This window comes from Chelonoidis abingdonii, chromosome 1 (genome assembly GCF_003597395.2).
Source record: "Chelonoidis abingdonii isolate Lonesome George chromosome 1, CheloAbing_2.0, whole genome shotgun sequence".
Taxonomy (NCBI): Eukaryota; Metazoa; Chordata; order Testudines; family Testudinidae; genus Chelonoidis; species Chelonoidis abingdonii.
The window spans coordinates 159,830,437-159,850,543 of record NC_133769.1 but is presented as its reverse complement, the minus strand read 5'-3'; the positions used below and the strand labels follow the sequence as shown (position 1 = coordinate 159,850,543).

The 20,107-nt window shown below is 47.1% G+C and overlaps 1 pseudogene; it reads right to left on the bottom strand.

The window, feature by feature from the left end:
- Positions 1-1,947: 1,947 nt before the first annotated feature.
- The window catches only part of LOC116822259 (zona pellucida sperm-binding protein 4-like), a 92,831-nt pseudogene continuing 74,671 nt past the window's right edge, over positions 1,948-20,107 (bottom strand).

Below are 20,107 nucleotides of genomic sequence, written 5' to 3'. Positions count from 1 at the left end.
AAGCAGTAAAGTGGCCTGAAGGCTGTGATTCAAGTCTCTAGGATCTCCCCTTTCACTCTGAAAATGAACCACAAGAGCTAGTTTTAAATATGATTGTCACACTTTGAGTCAGACTAGAAGTCAATAATTGCAGTAGCATTTCAGTCTAAAATCCCTCTAGTGCTACTGGAGTAAAGTTAACTCCTCAATAACATTAGCATCATTAGACTGAAGGCTAATCTTGGGGGTCAGTGTTATTAGCTACATCAATGCTCAAGCCAGTCAAGGATAAAATGAAGATCTGCCTGATCAGCTGCAGACAGCATCTCATTTTGCTGAGATGAAGGGTTGATCTTTGGTCATTACTATTCCTTATTCTCTCTCCTACTCTGAACTTACAGCCCTGGAGAGAAAAGTGCTTTACTTCTATTCAGAAAGTCAGGCAACACCATCAACAGGTCATAGCAGGCTGACTAGACTAGCCACAGTGACAGATATGGTGAACACAGGCACACTTATCTTGGGGTGGTCCAGATGAAAACTTGCAGAATAGGTACAGCCCTTTGCATCAATATAGCCTGTGTATTTCACCAGGGGATTGAAATGCAAAAGTCTGGCTATGCTGATGCCCTATGGTGGCCAGTTTTCAGAGACATGGTAAGAGGGAGGAACTTGTTTTACTCATGTTCAGGAGGCTGAACAACAAAGAATTTAGGCTTATGAAGTCTAACTTTATATAGATTCAGCATCTTCCTCTTGATTCAAGCAGTGGACAGGGCTTTTGGGCCTAGGGCCCTCCCACTAGGCTTGCACTTAGTAGGGACCCATATGGCTGATTGATCATTCTTATAGCCAGTGACCTATACCATACTAAACATAGCTTTGTATATTTAGTGAATAAACATCTGTAGTGAGAGTGCACAATGTGGTAACTTATAACTGCTGGCAAGACACTGCTTTTGCTAGAAGGGCTCTGAGCAAAGTACAGACAGCAGCCTTTAGGTAAACTGGCATGCTGAGGCTCAGAGATGTACAGCCTGAAACCCCTGCTCTGAAAATTGAAGGCTAACCCTCCCCCCTAGAAGAGGAGGATGGTGGTTAAAGGTGCAGTTACCCCAAAGCTGAGAAGCTGGCAATAATTAAGAACTCCAAGCTTCTACCAGCCCACTGCATAGTTATTCAGTGCATGCTCCACTTCCTCCATGCGCAGACCCAGGCTGCTTCTCTCACTTTGATATAGGACCATGGAAGTTCTCCAGGCCTGAGCTTGCATAGCCCTGTTCTGACAAGTCCTGGGACAGTATGACTGACTTTTCCTGCATGGGCATCTGGGTGAAGAGGGGGCTGTTTGTCCTTTCAGTTGGGGTGTAGAAAGCTCACTATTTACTTATGCAATCCAAGATGTCGAATAGCAACTTAGTCCAAGTCAAGTATGCCCAACTGGTGGGGGTGAGGGAGAAGAGAAACAGAACACTTTTAGTATGGGGCAAGATGAGAACTCTTTGAAAGTATGAGACTTCTTGTTCCAGGTAAGACACATGAAGTATGTCAAGCTGCCACTCCTTGGGCAGTTCTATTCTGCCTGCCACAGAGGGAAACGTTTATTTTGCTCTATATCCCTGCAGGTTTGAAAGCTCCCTGAGTATGCAGGTCTTAAAGCTAGGAAGTGCTGACAGTGTAACATGCTGCACCCTAATCAAAGCCACGAAGAGCTGTATGCACTAGTACAGAGTCCACAATTCAGTGGAAAGAGACCAACACTTCTGGATGAAGTTACAGGTGTCCCTTACAACAGGGCCAAAGATGAAGGACCCTCTTTCTTCCCCCAGTAAGAACCAGACCCAAGCCACACTTCCTTCATATACTTTTATTCAGGAGTTTTATTCTTTTATTTAAGAGTTTGCCTTTGCCAATACTTTACTCCAATGAAAACCAGAGCAACAGTAGCAGGAGCTAGCACAACCACTGTCACTCGCTCCCATTCCTGGGACAGGAGATCTCCAGTCCATTGGCAGCCTGTGAAAAGGAGAGGATGGTCAAGTAATAGTTTGGGCAAAGGTGATCTCTATGAATAATCCACCACCAGAAGGGTTAGTTTATCCACCAAATGGTAACTAGGTTCCTGCTCTATTTCCATTGCTGGAAGTGCCTGGGTATAGTTTTGCAGTTAGTTTAATCTGTACCTATAGCCACTAGAATCTAGAAGGTGGAAGAGGTAAATGCTAGGTAAATTATAGAACAGAAGGGTGCTAACGTAACAGTGTAGAGATCAGCTTGCAAGCTTCTTAGCTATTGCACTGCTCTCAACTCCTCCAAAGCTGAGTTTTAACAGACAGAGTCCCAGTTTGCTAGTCCTACCCAAGGAAGGACTTGTGGACCCTCAGATTTAAGGCCACCAGCTCCTTCCCTATGGCACAAAGGGAGGGGATTCAACCCTTGCTCTCATATAGTGAAGCACCTCACCACCTTGCATCTAGTTCCATTTCTCCTGTGGTGTAAGTGATTTAGTTGTGTTGGTCCTGCTTTGAGCAGGAGGTTGGACTAGATGACCTCCTGAGGTCTCTTCCAACCCTAATCTATGACATTGCAGGTAGTCTGAGCATTAGCAGAAAGGAATGGAAAGTTGTGTTACTCAGCAGGCCGATACTCCATTGGTGAATCCCAAACCCTAGACTTGTTGTTCCATGAAGACACATCAGGGTGTGTCATATTGACACTCAGGCTTTTGTTCTACTCTAGAAGTCATAAAACAGTTTTAAACAGTATAATCCAGGTCCTAGTGTTCCCTTACAGCACTTGTCTTCCAAGCTAGATGTTTAGCAGGTTCATTACAATTAAGAGCCTGCAGTAAGCATGAGAGGTCTAGTGATTGGGTCCCCAAAGGGAAAGATCACCACCATTTTAGTGCCACGATTTCCACACATCTGGATATCCTCAACTCATGCCTAGAATTGGTGCATTACTTTGGGGATGTGTAGCACTACAGTAGAACCACTGAAGCAGCTGGGACAACCAGCACCTCCTCCATTTACTACCTTTCTGTCCAAGAGTCTGATCTGCTTCAGTGTTCTAGAAGTCCACAGGTTCTTCTGTGGTTACCAAGTTCCTTGGAGCATTTTCTGAAGTCTGCTTATCAGGAGTTCTTCTTGCTGTTTGGAGACAAGGAGATGTTTGTATCTGAGTGTGTGGTGGTTTTCACCCGTTAGTAAGGCCCTGTACACCCCCCATCCTACTCTAGGTCTCAGGCCTTGCCTCTCCCATCCTGTTTCTCACTTTATGCAGGTTTTCCATGCTGCCCATATCTAGGGCATGGCTTTCCATGTTTGTTCAGACCATGACTCAATCATCCTCAAAACCCATCACTGCAATACCAAGAATGAGCCTCCAAGTATTTCTCACTGCCAACTAGCTCCTCTTGTTTTAGTATCTCCAGGGCAGGGAGCCTTTTAGAGTGCAATGCCAACACTTTTGGCATTAAGTGACCTGTGTCAGATTTAGCCTTAACCTCTCCCGAAGTTCCTCGCTTTGGAGGGAGATCAGTTATACTCCTGAGACAGTACCCATAGATACCCCTTCCTTCCAAGGAAGTGACCTTGGCATTTCTCCTTGGACCCAGAACATCAGTCTTCCCCTCTCTCTAGGGGAAATTAAAAAGTTATGTTGCTCAACTAGGTTATTTTCAGCCCACAATGACATTGGGAAATAAAGGCACAAGACTTTTGAATCCCTCCATCCTCAGAGATGGTTGTGCAAGCATTGGTGCCTCTGAACCTATCCTGAAGTCAGGCATATAGCTCTTACCTCGTGTCTCAGGGCAGCGAGCTGTGCAGGATTCCATTGTAAATGGAACACAGGCTGAAGCAGGTCTACTTTCACTGCAGTGCAAGAGAAGATGCAGAGGGAGACTGAAGAAAACCTCCAGCTGAATTTTTAGCTAGTACCCATAAATTAATGCTCAGCAAAGTCTCCCCTAATTGCCCCTGGGAGACCAGAACCTACTGAAGGGGTGAGGAAGTAAAGACTGTTGTAAATATTTAACATGAGACGGGTTGGAACAGCAAGGTATCTGGATCCAAATAGTTCAGTGTCTGGAGTGAAGGAGACTGGCTGCTAAACTAGGAGTCTCAACTCGTTGCTAATTAGGACATCTGGATAGGCAGAAGCCACCACAACCACCTTGAATTTCTTTTCAGAGCTTGGTAGACCTTGCAGTGCTGGGAAGGAGGTGCAGGACCCAAGACCAATGCTGAAAGACCAGTGAAGAAGCCTCCCTAAATTAATTCTGTAGTGTCATCAGGGAGTGGGAGGGGTAATAGATTAAACATGATTCTACCATGTTTTAACTTCAGTATGGGGGGTCTTTCCAAGCATGACCAACAAGCCTTACACAAGCTCTGAAACAAGGCACTTGGAACTATATGGTGCTTACTGGTCCACTGAGTGCCTTCTGGGAGGCAAGATCCATAAAGGTAGAAGTGCTGATGAAGTGCTGGTAATGTGATGGAAATTGCAGCCCTGAAGCAGCTCCCACAGGGATAAGCTCTGTTTGGTAGTTGTCACCTGTGTATGAACACCTGAGAAAAGTGGGCTACTGTCTCTAGTAGCCTTCCTCAGCCCTATACATTTCTTGAACCAGTCACTTACCATCCACCAGAATGGGCCATTGTGGCTGCTGCATGGGATTAGTGCTTGGGGTGGCCCAGCATTGGTGCAGAGCCAAAACTAGGCTTGGGTCTGTTCTTTGCAGGATTTGGACCTCCATGTGGACTGGATCCCGTAGAAGTTTCACCACAGGTTAGTCACTAGTATACTAGACATAGTATCTACTATACTGTTGGTCTGTAGGGCAAGAGAGTTAGTCTGTTAAGTGAGCGCGAGAGCATCAGGACAGAATTCTGTCTCGTTTGGATCCACTGTGGTAACTCATGATTCTATAAACACTCATATGGGGAGCTTTGCACAGGAATTGCCGTTTCAGATCAAACCAGTGCTCAGACTAATCCAGAATCCTGTCTGACAGTAAGTAGCACTAGATGCCTCAGTAGTGGCTAGGTATGGAATATTTTTCCATAAGGGCAAGAACTCCAATAAACTGAGGAAGAGATGACCTTTTACAGACAGTAAAGAGAAAGCACCTGCTATTGCAACTCACAGAAGAATTTGCAAGCACTTGGACATCAGGTGATCACAAAACCATGCTAGTTCTTTGGATCTTCAGATCCTGGGAGAATTAGTAGTAACATTACCTTGGACCTGCACCTCCCTGCACCATGTACTTAGTGTTGCCACTTCAGGACTCTAAGACTTGAGACAGCAGCAACTCCCTATAGGAGTCACCACCCATCTCCTATAGGATTGAGAACTTTGTTTTCCTGCCCCCACCTTCAAGCTGGTTGTTGGCAATAAGTTCTCTAGAAAGGAGTACCCAGGCATGGTGGGCCCCCAAGCATTTTAGCCTCCAAGGTTGAAGTCATCATTACCTGTGGCAATCCTCAGCTCCAGAGTGAGGGGGCCATACTGAGTGGCTGGAGGAGGTGGTGGCAAAGTGAAGACTTGCACGTTGAGTGGGAGGACATCCCCAGTGGAGTAGCTGCAGCTGACACAGAGCCTGGTGTACACAGGAAGAGTCAAGTGAATGTTTCATTCCCCTTAGCAGCCAGCTAGTCCCATGCTGCACTAGCCATACTGCACTTCTCCCTGCCCCATGAGGGAGTCACCTGACCATCAGACTCACACTAGACCACCACCTAGTCATATAAGAAAAAGGTTCACAAGTGATTTCAGGAGTCTCCTCTAAGTTAGAAGAGTTAGAGCTACAAGTGAGATCAAATGCATCAGGAAGAGATATGGGAAGGTTTGTAAGTCCTAGTCCCTCCTCCCTGCCATAGTTTTAGTCATTCTGTCAGGTGAGGCAGGCTACTTGGTCATCCCACGCCCATCCCAGCAGCCAGTCAGCTGTGCACACTTCCGGTGTTGGTCCTGTTCCTCCCACTTCCTCTGTGGTCTGCCTAAGGGGACTCTACACAAAGGTTTGATGCAATGCCAAGCATTATTTACACCAGTCTAGTTATATTGGTATTCCCTCCATAGGGACTTATTCCTGTCCCAAAGTAGCTTCTGTTAAGCTGGTCACTTGAGAAGGGTTTAAGATGAATTATCAAGACAGTGTCCATATGGGGTTTCCCCCAAACCCTGTATCCAGGGGATTAGTAGTAGCCCTCTGCAGAGGATTGCAGATGAGAGTGTTGTGGCTAGGAAGTCCCTTCCTAAACATGCAGGCTGAGAGATCCATCCCACCTGCAGATTTCTACTAAAATTGTTCCGAAGGGCAGAGTCTTGTCAGGTTAGCAGTGCTCTGTACATCAGGGGGGCAGAATCTACAACATCCTTTCCATACAGGCCTCCCCAGAGCTTAACAGGCAGAAGTACCTGAAGGTGCTGTCCCGGGTGACTGACCCAGTGCTCCAGCTTCTCACATCCCTGTCTGCCACGAGCTGATTCTCATACACACCCAGGTCTCCAGCTCCCTGTTCAGAAGGGGATTAGCATTAGTCATTGCAAGGACTTGAGGGGTATTGTCCCATTTGGGATGAACTTGGAATTCTTGAGTATCCAGCTCTGCCTTTTGGCTCTTGCCTAAAGCAGAGATGCAAGTTAGTGGTGAGAGCAACCTGAGCCAGAGATAAGGGGTGATTTGCTCCCCTAGATGCTCAGTTATGAGGGAAAGCAGAGCCATTCCCTTTCATTCTCAGAAGTAGCTACTTCTGATTCACCCCTAGACACTCTTTCCTAGGTGTCCACCTTTTCACTCTTTTCTAATTGAATTTCAAATAGCCATACAAGCTCTTGATGAAAAACTACTTTATCCCACTCAGATCCTGGCACGAGGCAGCAAAGACCACCACCCAGAGAGGAGAAGTCATGGTGGTCAGGGAAGAGTCTCTCCCTTTCCTGCTACCCTCTTACCTGGAAAGTGGTTCCACAAGCAGAGAGTGGGAATCTGTACAGGACAAAGGTATTACTCTTGGCCACAGGGATACAGCTGCTGCCATGCCCACTGCCAGATGCAGAGAGTCCAGGATCAGTCGTGGCAAAGTCACATCTCTAGAGACTGCTATGGAGACCTGGCCATCAGTTGTACACTGTGCTGTCACTGAAAGTGAAGCAGCAGAAAGGCTTGGTTAGACCCCCATATGGCAAATGCTGCCATCTTGTCCCTCAGCAAGTCTCTCTGCAAACAGATTCTCTCTGTAGCATCAAGCAGAGCCAACCTTAGCTTTCCCAAAACAGATGGTGCCCAAAAATGTAGAGGGAGCAAGTCTTTGCTCTTGAAATATTGATCCTTTCAGATGAGGAAGGATGCAAGCTGGTCAACAATGACCTCTACTTCTGCAGTTGGTGTTGGGAGAATAAGTATGATGGTCCCCACACAGCTCTTCAAAGCAGGGATTGTGTTCTCTTATACAGTTGTACACCTCCCTCAATGGGCTACCTGTTTTAACTGAGGCCTGTTGAAGATATGCACCAAACTCACTCACCTTGGATTTTTGTATTGGTGTCATCTTGCTAGTCACATGACACCTACAGGCATGCCTAGTGCACAGTGATGTGATGGCAGGTTTACTTGGGGAGGAGGGGAACAGTTTTGCTGATCCACCCAAAGTTACCAAGGCCAGCTCCAAAGCTATCATTTCTAGCCCTTCAAGGTTTTGTTAGTGAGGAGATTAATCATTCCCACGAGGGGATGGAGCCAGCCAGGAGTTTTAGACAAGGAAGTCTCACTCAGTTTAGGATCTGACATTTATAAGCCTGACCCTGGCTGTGTGGAGGTAGTACAGGCAGTCCTTACCCACATGCAAAACTATGCAGCTGCATAGGGCATCAAGAAATTTGTGGCACCAAATTGCCTCAAATTTCCTGGTGCCCTGTGCAACTGCATGCTGCTCCAGCTGAACTGGTCAGAAAAGCTGCCCCTGCTCCGCCCCTTCCCCTGAGCTATGGCCTGGGGTACTGCAGCAGGGGTTGGACCTGCCACCTGGTGAGTGCAGGGCATGAAATGGAGCAACTTGGCCCCAGCCCACTATGCTGGCTCCCAGCTGTGTGAACTATTTGTGCTGGGGTGGTTCCCCCCACCCCAAGTCTGCTCCCCTGGCTCCCAGAGTGGAATGGGCTGGGTCACTCCATTTCCTGCTGCCTGGCAGGCCTGACCCCACACTCACAGGGCAGTGGAGTGACCCAGCCCCAACTTGTTCCACTCTGCCAGCTTGTGCTGGGGGTGGTTTCCCCCTGCCCCCTGATGCTTGCTCCTGCCCACCACAGACTTTAGGAACAGCCCCCCTGCAGAGACTCAAGGATGCCCCTCCATGGAGACCTTGGGGACCCTCTTGTCCTCCCTCACAGTGGGGTTTCATAGGGCACCACAATGTCTAAGGACTCCTCGGGGGGTAGTTTAAGGCAGCAAGCTACCTAGCAGGCATTTCTTGATGTTAGGCCACTCAGACAGGCCCTCCAAAGTTAGTTGGGAAAGTTCACCATCAGCAACAGTTATGAAAGTCAGCATAGCATGGATTATGGTCTTAGACTATGTGTGTTGGAAGGACAGCTCTATGCCCTCTGATGGTGTTTGCATACAAGAGACCTAGCATTTCATCCAGAATCAGTTCATTTTCTGAACATGGGATGTTCTTCCACATCAGTTTAGAAACTTGCTGAGAACCACCAAGTTTACAATGGTTGACTTTAGGGTTGTGGAATTCACAACTGGACTTCGATATTGTAATGCTGAACTTCATGGCCTCAAACATTCAGAAGCCTAGAAAAAACCCACATCACAGAAACAGATTCACAAGGCCAAGCTAGGTGCTTCAGCTCTCTATATGAGGAGAGCTAGGCACCCAAAATGCAATCAACAAGCAGCATGCTAGGCAGGAAGCCCAAGCTAACCCATGGGAGTGTGAATGTGCTAAGCCCTGCCCACTTCTCAGGAGTGAGTCACTAAGCAGGGCCAACGCTTCCATTTAGGCGACCTAGGCAATTGCCTAGGGTGCCAGGATTATTGGGGGGGCGGCAGGCGGCTCTGGTGGACCTGCTGCAGGCATTCCTGCGGAGGGTCCACTGGTCCCGTGGCTCTGGTACCCTCCCGCAGGCACGCCTGCGGCAGCTCCACCAGAGCCGCGGGTCCAGCGGACCCTCTGCAGGAACGCCTGCAGCAGGTCCACTGGAGCCGTGGGACGGTGAAATAGCCGTGCGCCTAGGGTGCCAAAAACACTGGCGCTGCTCCTGTCACTAAGTCCAGGCTGCAGGGAGGCTGGATTTCCATTTATACACAGTGGAGGAGCTTCAATGAGAGAGTTTGAGGGAGCCCCCATTAGAATATCCCATTGTTCAGAGGTTAAAGCACTCTGAGTTCAGAAACTCCTGTGCAAATCTTCTACCTCTGCCAGTGAGGGGCAATTAAACCTGGCTCTCCCATATCCCAGGTGAGTGCTCTAGCCAATGGGGTAAGAGCTTGGTGGGCAGCACCACCACCACCTCCAACCAGACTTTAATGGGGCCTGATTTGACAGGCACACTCAGAGGGGAGTCACTACCAGATCAGCCCCACATGGGTAAGTTAGGGAGCTAAATACCTGTCTTGCCCTGGTTTGTATACCATTCTATGGTTTGGTGAGAGACTGGCCACTGGAAACCTGGATATGCACCCTGCTGCCTCATCTTAGAGCAGGGTCTCAAACTGGGGGCAGTCAGGAATTCAGCCTCCAACCCAAACCCTGCTTTGCCTTCAGTATTTATGGTGTTAATATATATTTTTTAAAAGTGCTTTTAATGTATGGAGGGTCACACTCAGAGGTTTGCTATGTGAAAGGGGTCACCAGTATAAGAGTCTGAACCTCTGAGCTGGAAGGAAGCAAGCACCTGGGGAATTTACTTTTGAAAAAACCTCAGGCACCAAGCAACCCTGGTGCCTATAGGGCTCAGGGGACATTGTGGATTTAGTGTTCTGGTTGTTGAACACAAGCCATTAGACCAGATCTGGATGTTGAGACGGCCATCCCAATTTAGCATGCAACACAGTTCTAGCTGTGAAATTAATCCCCTTCTCCAATTTAAATGGAGGATCAAAAGATGGGAAAGCAGTTGGTTAAAGGGGAAGCTACAAGTTATGCTGAAAGGTGAACAGTGTTAGTGAATAGTAGAGGAATAGAAACAGGATTTAATTTAGTAGTGCAAAGCAGAAGTTGGGACTAACAAGAATTTTTGCTATAAACTGTGGACTTAATCACTTGGAAGCAACAAAGGAGGAGACCCTCAGGTGTAATAGTCATCCTATGCTCAACCATGAGCTGTTAGTGTGATATGGCTGTGAAAAAAGTTAATGGAATCCTAGGATGCATCCAGTGAGGTATTTTAAGTAGAGAGAGGGAAGTTATGCCATTATACAAGGCTCTGATGAGGCCTCATCTGGAATACTGTGGCAGTTCTAGAGTCATGTTTAAGATGAATTCAAACTTGAACAGGTAGAGAGAATGGTTTCCAGAATGACCAGAGGAATGGAAAAAAATTGCCTTATGGGAGGAGACTTAAGGAAATTTAGCCTAACAAAATGAAAGCTGAGGGGAGACTAATATTTCTAGAGAAATCAGAGGGATAAATAGCAGGGGAAGACAGTTGAGTTATTCAAGTTAAGGTCAACGTTGGCAAAAGACTAAGTGGATATAAACTGTCCATCAACCAGTTTAGATGGAATTAGGCAAAGGTTTCCAGCTTTCAGAAGAGGGAAGATTTGGAACAGCCTTCCAAGGAGAATAGTAGGAGTGGGAGAAAAACCCAACCCTAACTGGCTTCAAGGCTGAGCTTGGTAAGTTTGTGAAGGGGATGGTATGAGGACTACCTACAATGGTTTAAGATCTATTGCTAATAGCAATTGCAGATGTTCTACCTCAACAGCTAGAGGTGGAACACTAGATTAGAGGGCTTAGAGTTACTGCAGAAAAATTCTTTCCCAGGTGTCTGTTTAGTGCAGGGGTTCTCAATCCCTTTACCATTGTGGGCTGCATACACCACCACCACCACCGCATGGATGATGTCACATGGGCTGCAGCTCTGTGCAGATTGGGCTGCAAACGGCTCATAGGTTGAGAACTACTGGTTTAGTGGGTCTGCTCACATGTACTAGGTCTAACTCTGAGGCCCTGACCCAGTTTGAGAACCACTAAGTGGGTCACAGCCTTATTTTAGTTGGTCGCCAGGGCTGGCTTTAGACTTGCTGGGGTCCAAGGCCAAAGCTGAAGCCTGAGCCCAACCACCCAGGGCAGGAAGCAATGAGGCTTCAGCCCTGGTGGCAGTACTCAGGTTTCAGGCCCCCTGCTAGGAAGTGAAGTCCTTGGCCTTTGCCCTCGTGCCCAGGGTGATGGGGCTCATGTAGTAATTTTCATTGTCAAAAAGCAGGTTGCAGGGCATGAAGTTTGAGAACCCCTAGTCAGCCAATTGCCATGTGGTGTCAGGAAGGAGTTCTCCCTGCATCAGCTTGGCAGAGATCCTAGGAGTTTTTGAACTGTCTGCAGCATGGGGGCACAGGCACTTGCTGGTTTAAACAACGATGGATTCTGTGTGACTTGAAGTGTTGATTTAAAGATTTGAGGACTTCAGTAAGTCAGCCAGAGGTTAAGGGGGTGAGTGCGTTCTGTGCCCTCCAATGTGCAGGAAGTCAGACTAGATGATCATGATGGTCCCTTCTGGCCCTAAAGAAGGAGATGGTGCTAGCCAAATTCCAGTGGAGCAGCCTCATGGTAGCTCCCAAGCCCTGAAGGTAGTATTCCCAACTACACTAGACACCTGGTTATGATGCTCAGATTCCCCTTGGTCGCACCAAGATGTGCAGTTTAAATTCCAACCCACCTGTGTTGCCATAGTAACAAGGAGCAACTGGGTCACCAAGGCTATAGCAGCAGCAGCAGCCTTTCCCCTCACATTCTTCCTGAGGGACAGGAGGTGTGGCACAAGGCAGCCTGTCTGGGCACAGAACAGCTGTGCCTACACTGTTACTTGGAGCATCTAGAGCTGGAGAAAGGAGAAACATTGAAGTTGAACCAACCCCCCCTCCACTTAGAACCCTATAGGAGAGTCTCTCTTCTAGGCACTGGGGCAACCTATCTTTACTATGCATCAGTCTAACCTCCCATGTAGTCTAGGGATACGAGACACTGCAGCCACTTGACTCTCTAGAGAGCACCCAACACCATCTGACATGGCAAACTGGCACAGTAAAGGTACATAGTTTTGCCTCTCCCTCCCAGAACAGTTTGTACAATTTCAGGCTGGGACATCGAAACCTAGAATTGTACCCTGGCAAGTAGATTGGGCATCTCAGTTCTTCTTCATGGAAAGATACTTTCCCAGTGTCATGTAGTCCTTCAATCCTGACAGTCATGAGGAAATAGCCATTCTGCAGGAAGAGTGGATGGAAACCAAACTAAGGTTATTAGAGCTTTTCCACCTCTTGTCCTATCTCAGACAGGATAGTGTGGGCATTCCCCCCTCCCATCACAAACTGCCTACCCATTTAAGTAGTATGATTTGTTAACCAACCATACCAAAGCCCAGTCTCAGCAGAGTGGCTTTCAGACCTAGGATGTCTAGAACCATGAATGTGTTCTAGAGAGTGCTTAGCAATCCAGAAGCATGTTCCATTTCTCAGTGAGACCTAACAGGTAGGACTTCTGAATGCTGGCTCCTAAAGGTGCAGTTACTTCACGTACAATATGACCACATGGCAATTACATATTGACAATTACTTTGATGGTCTAAACATCAGCTGTTGGTTAGTGGTGATTGACAAGACATAGTATTGTCTTTCCACCCTTACCCCTTTCCTTCTGAGCACCCAAATGGAGGAGCACACAAACTTTTAACACAGCTGCTCAGAGTTGTGGTATACAACCTTCTAATTATTTTTTAGACAGAGGAGCCTTCTTGCCTACTGCAGGAGTAGCTGAGAGCCACCTTAAATGTTGGGTCCAGTTCTCACCTGGCTCCTGCCACAGACATTATGGAATTCATCTAATTTTCCACAGATGGAAAGGACAAGCAGGATCTGCTTAATTCAGAGTCCCATAGACTTCAGGTGAGAGTCAAGTCTCATTTATACTGTGGAATTTAAGTCAAGAGTGACTGTTGCCATTAGCTAACATGCAGAAATCAGAAACAGGGCATTTGTTTGTATTTTGAGATACTCCTTAATAGGAAGGAAACTCATCCAGATGAAGAGAGTTTTAAGCTTATTAAAAAACCATTACCACCAACTTTTACAAGTGAGGCGTAAAATTCTAGTCATAGCAACTTCACACTTGTTTCCTCATTGATTGCAATGATCTCTAGAGAGTGGACAATAGCATGGTAGAGAGCACCTTAAGTGGGAGAAGGAAGTTGGTAGGTCTTGGAGAAGCTTAACTTGGAGAGTTATCTTAATCACTGTCTTCTGGTGTCTTCCCTTCGCTAGTTGGGAAGGTTTGTGTTTGGGTTTAAGCCTCCATTTGGGATTGTTGAAGTGATTTCAGCCACATTCTTCCTCCTCATCCCACAACCCTTACTCCTCCCCACCCCTCACAAGAGAGACTAAACACTGTTCTCAATATCCAGAAGATAGGATCTCCTGGTAACTGTTGTGCCTTTCTTTGCTATTCCTTACAGATGGAAGCGGCCCTACCTTCTTGACAAAGAAGCACCCAGCGTAGGGATCAGTGACAATCATTGAAACATCCTGTTTCTGAAAGATGAGGACACCATGTGTACAGTTGGACAGAAGATGAGGCTGTCCTTCCAAATCGAGGAAGGAAGGCTAGAGTCAGCAGGCAATAGAGAATCCTATGGGACAAATATATCCCAACAGTTGAGCTACCCATGACTGCTCAGTGAGCAAACAGGAAGGACAGATTTACATACATGTTAGACTCAATTCTTGAACAATATGGAAGAGAGAAAGTGGTACGGCCCCTCACAGGTTGCCTCAGTAAGTAGCCCTACAGAGAGCTAATTCTTCAATATTAACTAAATAAAGAAATTGTTCAGTGCCCTTCTGCATTCTAGCCCATAAGATATAGAATAGCTACAGTTCTAGTCCAACAATACCAGACCCCACCCATTTGTGATCAAACAGGAAACCTTTGGAGAGAGCCAGGGCTTAGTGATTAAGCACAGAGCAAGAATCTGGAGCTTCTAAAGGCTTATGCTAGCTTGGATACACTGCCCCTCCACACACCCCAATTGTTACCTTAGGCAAGTCACTTTACTTATCAGCTCTTCAGTGCATACATCTCTGACATGGTGCTAATACCCTTCAAAATAGTGCAGTACAGTTCAGGTTTGTGGAAACAGCTAGCATAGAAGCACTACATGAGTGTGAAGTGGTAGGTAGTTTGGCTTATGCTCTTCTAGCAGAGAGCCTCAAGAGTACTAAAATAAAACAAGGAGCCCAGTGGAACCTTAAAAACTAACAGATTTATTCAGGTATAAATTTTCACAGGTAAAAACCCACTTCATCAGATGCAACAGTATTAGTCACCATGACACCTACAAGGTGGGGATGGGAGTACAACCCCTTAAAGGCAACAGCAATAGGCCAAGATACTCCACAGCCTTACACCTGCACATTGTGGGCTTGAATTCTCTTTGCAGCAGGTCTCTACTGGAGTCACAGGGCAGCAAGTGTAAAATGCTAGCTACCCTTTTGACTTTATGGGCCAGAGTCTCCACTAGTATAAATCAGCTCATTTGAGCTTAGCAGAATTACACCAATTTACATCAACTGAGGAGCTGACCTGCTTTCCTGTTGGTTATTTTCACACCCACTTTACATAGCTACAAGTTCTTCTACAAGGGGCAGATGCCTTGGGGACCCAATGAGCTGCACTAAAGGGAGAAAGTAAGCATAAAGCTCCCTCAGTTTTACACTTATTCACCCAGCTTTGTCTTCTAGACAGATAAGAGGCAGCCTCATTCCATGTAATTCACTTACCCAGAGCACTCAGAAGGGAAATAATCTCTGGATGGTTCATAGGAAGGGTTAACTGCAAGCTCTTCCAGCTACAGTCTAGTAGGGTATTGTCCCCTACTAATACTGCATCTTTAAAAACACTGGGAGCCCTCCAGGCTAAAGAAAGGGAGCTACAGAACAACCAAACTAGACTTCCCCAAGCAGTCCCTAGCTTTTTTATTATTCCTATCCTGCTGTCTGGCCAGCAGCTCCTAAAGCACTTGCTCCCTAGGAAGCACTCTTATACTCTTCACTGAGCTGCAACTGGACAGAACAAAGATGCGTTTCCAACTCCAGGTGAGACTGCTACACCCTCCTGAGGAGGGCAGCCCCAAATCAATTCACACCTTGCACTCACTCTCCTGTTTAAATTCTGATAGCACCTGCTCCACATTTAGCCCCTTTTATTTGTTCTGAAATGACTTTTTGAAATGCAGCCATATTTGCTGAAGAAAAATAAACGGATTTCAAAATGGAAATGGAGGAGGCAGTATCTGAAAAACCTATCCAGTGTCTTAACTGGGAGAGTCTAATGGTGAATGAGAGGCCCAACAAACTATATGAATGCTAGGGGAAGTTGAAGGCTTGAATAACAGAATAGGTAAGGGTTTCTGCAGGACTGAGCAATAGGACATGCTACTTGGCAAATAATGCAAATCTTTCCTAGATGCCCACATATACAGCATGTTCCTGTTTCTATGTATCCTGTATGTTTTGTAATAATGTCACAAAAATGATCTATTGTGATTCATATATGTGTGCGCAAGCGTGATGAGAGGCATTTGCTGTGGAAACCTGGGACCCAGTCGTGCCACTGTATATCCACACAGATGAACTCCTGCATCTGCTCAAGGCCCCTTGACTTTACAGGCACAGGTGTGTAATGCAGTTGGCAGGATGGGGGTCATGGAGGCCCTCAACTTAGCTTAGGCCCCACATGTGGGATCTCTTACAAAATACAGGAAAAGAGAGGTGGGCTGGGGGTTATAAAACCATATCTGATAGAAATGACATCCAAAAAAGTTAGAAGAAACATGTTTGTTTGTTTTGTTTTAAAATCACATTCCACCAACACTGAGCGAGGGCATAACCACGTGAAAGAGAAAGTGACTGGAAAAAGGAGGTCAGATCCTGGCCTGTATATAGTTCCTTTGCCCTAAACAGGCAACTGATGACTCTCCCACAAAATCCCCAGCTGGTGTAAAGCTTGCATAGTCATCTTTGTGCCACCCCTTACTGCCCCTCACATCAGATTGGGGGCATACTGAGGGAGAGTGTTGCTGTGCTTTAGCAATCCACAGAGAGCATAATGACCTCCTAGGACCTGTACCAGACCTCATGAGTTAGAGCACCCCTTAGGCTGCTCTTGCTTACTCCAGGAACTGAACTGACCCTGGTTGGCCCAAGGATCAGGAGTTTTGTGGAAAAGTGTCATATGGCCATTTCCCTTTCCCTGACACCCCCACCCCAACCTAGGATTAGGGTGACCAGATGTCCCATTTTTTAAAGGGACAGTCCCATATTTAAGCCCTCCTGCAGGTATCCTGACTTTTTCTTAAAAAACAGGCAAATTGTCCCGTATTTTCTGTCTCCCCTCCAACTCCCCATCAGTACTGCTGGTTGGATCCCTGCTCACCAGCTGCCCGCCCACCAGTGGCGAGTGGGGGGTCCAGTGGTCAACGATGGGAGTAGGTGTGCAAAGATGCAGCGTGCCACTCTCCTTGCTGTTCCATCTGTGCAACCCGGCTATATGCCATCTCTTGTCCAGCAGGGCCCCTCCCCATGTCTAATTTCTGGCACTGACTGCGCTCTGCGAGTTGCAGTGGTTGGTGAGTGCGGGCAGGCGCCAGCTGGTTACATGTTGCCTCTGCCACCCACCCATCAGCCCTTTACATGCTTCCCCCTCTCACTCTCCTCTCCCTGCTTTTCCCCTTCACCCCGCAGCCCTGTGGCTCCTCCATATCCCTCCTCGGTGAGGCACATCTTGCTTCCAGCACTGTGCAGAGAACTAGCCTCTGGTTGGCGTGCTGAGCTCACCAACAGCCTGGCCAGCAGGCTTCTTCCTTCCCCCACTGCCTCTGGCTGGGCCAGTGCCCTGAGAAAGGCCAAGACCCTCTGGCCCAGGGCGCTTGCCAGAAGAAGCCAAGCCCTGCATGTGCCAAAGCCCTGCACAGCACTGGAATGGGGAAGCCTCTCCACCCCTCAGCTAAGCTCTGGTGTGGTGGGGAGGGGATGTGATTTACAGCTTGTTCACACCCCGAACCGGTAGGGTCCACAGCAGCCCTTGGGGCACGAGTGTAGAATCCTCTTCGCTCCCCACCCCCAGGTCCTGCCCCCAGGCAGTGCAGGGCTGCTCCGTCTCCTGGACGCCCTCCTCTGTTGAGCCATTTCTCTGGTCCGGTTCTCTGATGCCCCTGCAGTCAGATTCCCCGGGCCCTGGTGCAAAATGCATCCTTAGGGTTTAACCCCTTCCTGCCCACACTGTAGCCAGAGGACTGGAGGCAGCTGAGTTATGTCGGTGGCGAGCAGCAGCCTGGAGGTGTTAGCTGCCTTTCCACACTGTGAGAACAGAAAGGGACAAGCTGCTTCCAGGCACACAGGAGAGGTGAGGGATGGCAAGAAATGAGCTCTGCAAAGACACAGGCCAGGTCATCTCTTCACTCCTCACCTCTCTGTGGCTGGAAGCAGTTCCAGTCCCTTCCCTCCTACACAGTGCCAAAAGGCTGCTGCTGACCACATTCTGGTGTGAGCCCTGGCAGAAATATGAGGAGGGGAACATATGACCCTGCATGATCCCCAACATGTTGCTTCGGGAAGATGCGGTGCCAGGTACCAGGAGAGGTGGGTCCATCCTAGGGGCCCAGACAGGCATGGAGGGCGGAGAGTGCTGGGCATGGAGGGTGGGGTCGGTCAGTCAAACCCCCTCCCCTGTGTGAAAGAGGTGTACAGAAGAGCGTATGTGTCACCTCTCCCCGTGTGTGTGTGTGTGTGGGGGAGGAGGCATAGGGTGTCTGTGTCACTTCTCCCCATGGGAACTCCAAAGCCTTAAAGATAGGGTAAATAAAAAGAATCCAACTATGCAGTATTTCTTTTTAACAGGGGCTCAAGGAACTTGATGTTAATTTAAACGTTTGTACAATTGACTGCCGTTGAACTCGCTTGAATACAAGTTATTTTACCAGGTGTCCTTTATTCAGCATAGGGAAATATGGTCACCCTACCTAGGGTTGTGCACTGAGAGCAGATCAATCAGATGCAAGGATTAGGAGTACAGAATGACACTTGTGCAGTATGTAGCTGTTTAACTACTATGAAAATTATGTTTTCTATAGCACACTGTAAATTTCCAAGGCATTTCTCTGCAGTGACATCTGCCATTTTGTAAGGCAGAGTGGTGCAGCATGTCAGGGAGGAGACACACACTCTGGTCTCTCTCACTGAGAATTTTCCTTTGTGCTTTTTTGTTTTGATGTTTTCCTCAAGGTAAGCTAAAAGTCATTCAAACTGCAAGTGCATGGCTACTCTATGTGTATGGAAAAGCCTGACAAAAATAATCAGTATAGTTCCACTGTCCAAGCTGAGTGGTGTGCAGAAAGTAAACAAACAACATACAGAAATGGTGAAAAGCAAATTAGCTTTTTTAAAAATTCTGTTGGTTTTACTAATTAATCACATGGTGATTTTTTTATCCTGATGGCACCTCTTTGTTCCTAAATTAAAACCAACACCTCAACAATTTATTAATGTAGATTTTTTTGCATATTGAATGGTATTTTCAAAGGGGCTCAATATTGATTTAACTCTGCTTCCATTCAAGTTGGTCAGAGTTTTACCATTTGTTTCAACTAGCACAAAATTAGGCCAGTGCTAAATGCTACTATAAATTCCACACAGGATGTTTTTCTTTGTGCATGTTTGTGTGTGTGTAAACACAAAAGCACTTGAACCAAAATTTTGGATTAAAATATTCCTGAAATTTGAGAAACTTTGGATCCAACACCAATTTCTGTGGCTCAGGATCAGATTTATATTTCAATGGAAAAAAAAAAATACATGAAAAAAAAAATCAAAGGGTAGGGAAGAATGTGCAACCAGAAATGCGGAAAGAGGCTCATAAGAGATGCAGCGGTAGTGGCAGTCTGGTCCAAGAAAGTCTAGTTAAGGATATGGGATGAAATTAAACAAAGGACCACTTAAGATGAATATCAAATAAACTGTCCTGCCAGTGAGCTCTTTGAGACAGTCTTCCAAAGGCAGTGATGAGGACACCATGACATGGTTCATATCACTGCACACAAAATTGCTGTTTGTGCTCCACAGTCCCAGTACCACTCTAGCACACACACACACAACTGTGTAGATTACAGAAACCCTGAGACTGCTCTAAACTATGGCAGCTGCCAAAGGCCCATCAGTAACCACACTGTTCATTAATGGATTCAGCCTTGCAACCCCCATGCTAGATAGAGGAGTGGTATATTCTCCTTATTTTCCCCGTAAGAAAAATGAGGCACAGAACGAGGAATTGATTTGCCCAAGATACACAGTGAGTGCAGCAAAGCCTGGATTAGAATTCAGATCCTCTGCCTCCTTGTGTCCTGGGTTTTGCCAGCAAGTCCACAGACCTTTTTCCCCTGTCACTCCAGGGAGCAGGCCATTGACGTACAGCAGTCAAGACTGCAGACATGCTTCTCCACAGCCTGGCACTATGGGGCCAACTGGCAGATACTCCTTTCTTGCATTTGAAGCAGGGGAATGTAAAGTGGCCTGAAGCTTTGTGCTTCCTGTATTCTGAGGGCATGCTCAGTCCCCTTAGGGCAATGCACTTCAACTGTGCCTCATCTGCCGCTGGGCCAGGGCTTCATGCCCTTACAGCTCTCCACAGGCCAGGCTTGCCCTCTGCACAGGCAGTGTTCTTAGGGGGCTCTTTCTGTTCACTTTAAGTCCCCTTTATGGTGGCAGAGCAGCTTACAGGGGCCGTAAGGTAGCTAAGTATCAGGCCCCTTATGTAAATCATTTATACCTGTGTGTTGTGAATGTAAAACCCTGCCATTCTCACTACACAGGACACAAAGCAATGGAGAATCAGGCCCAAGA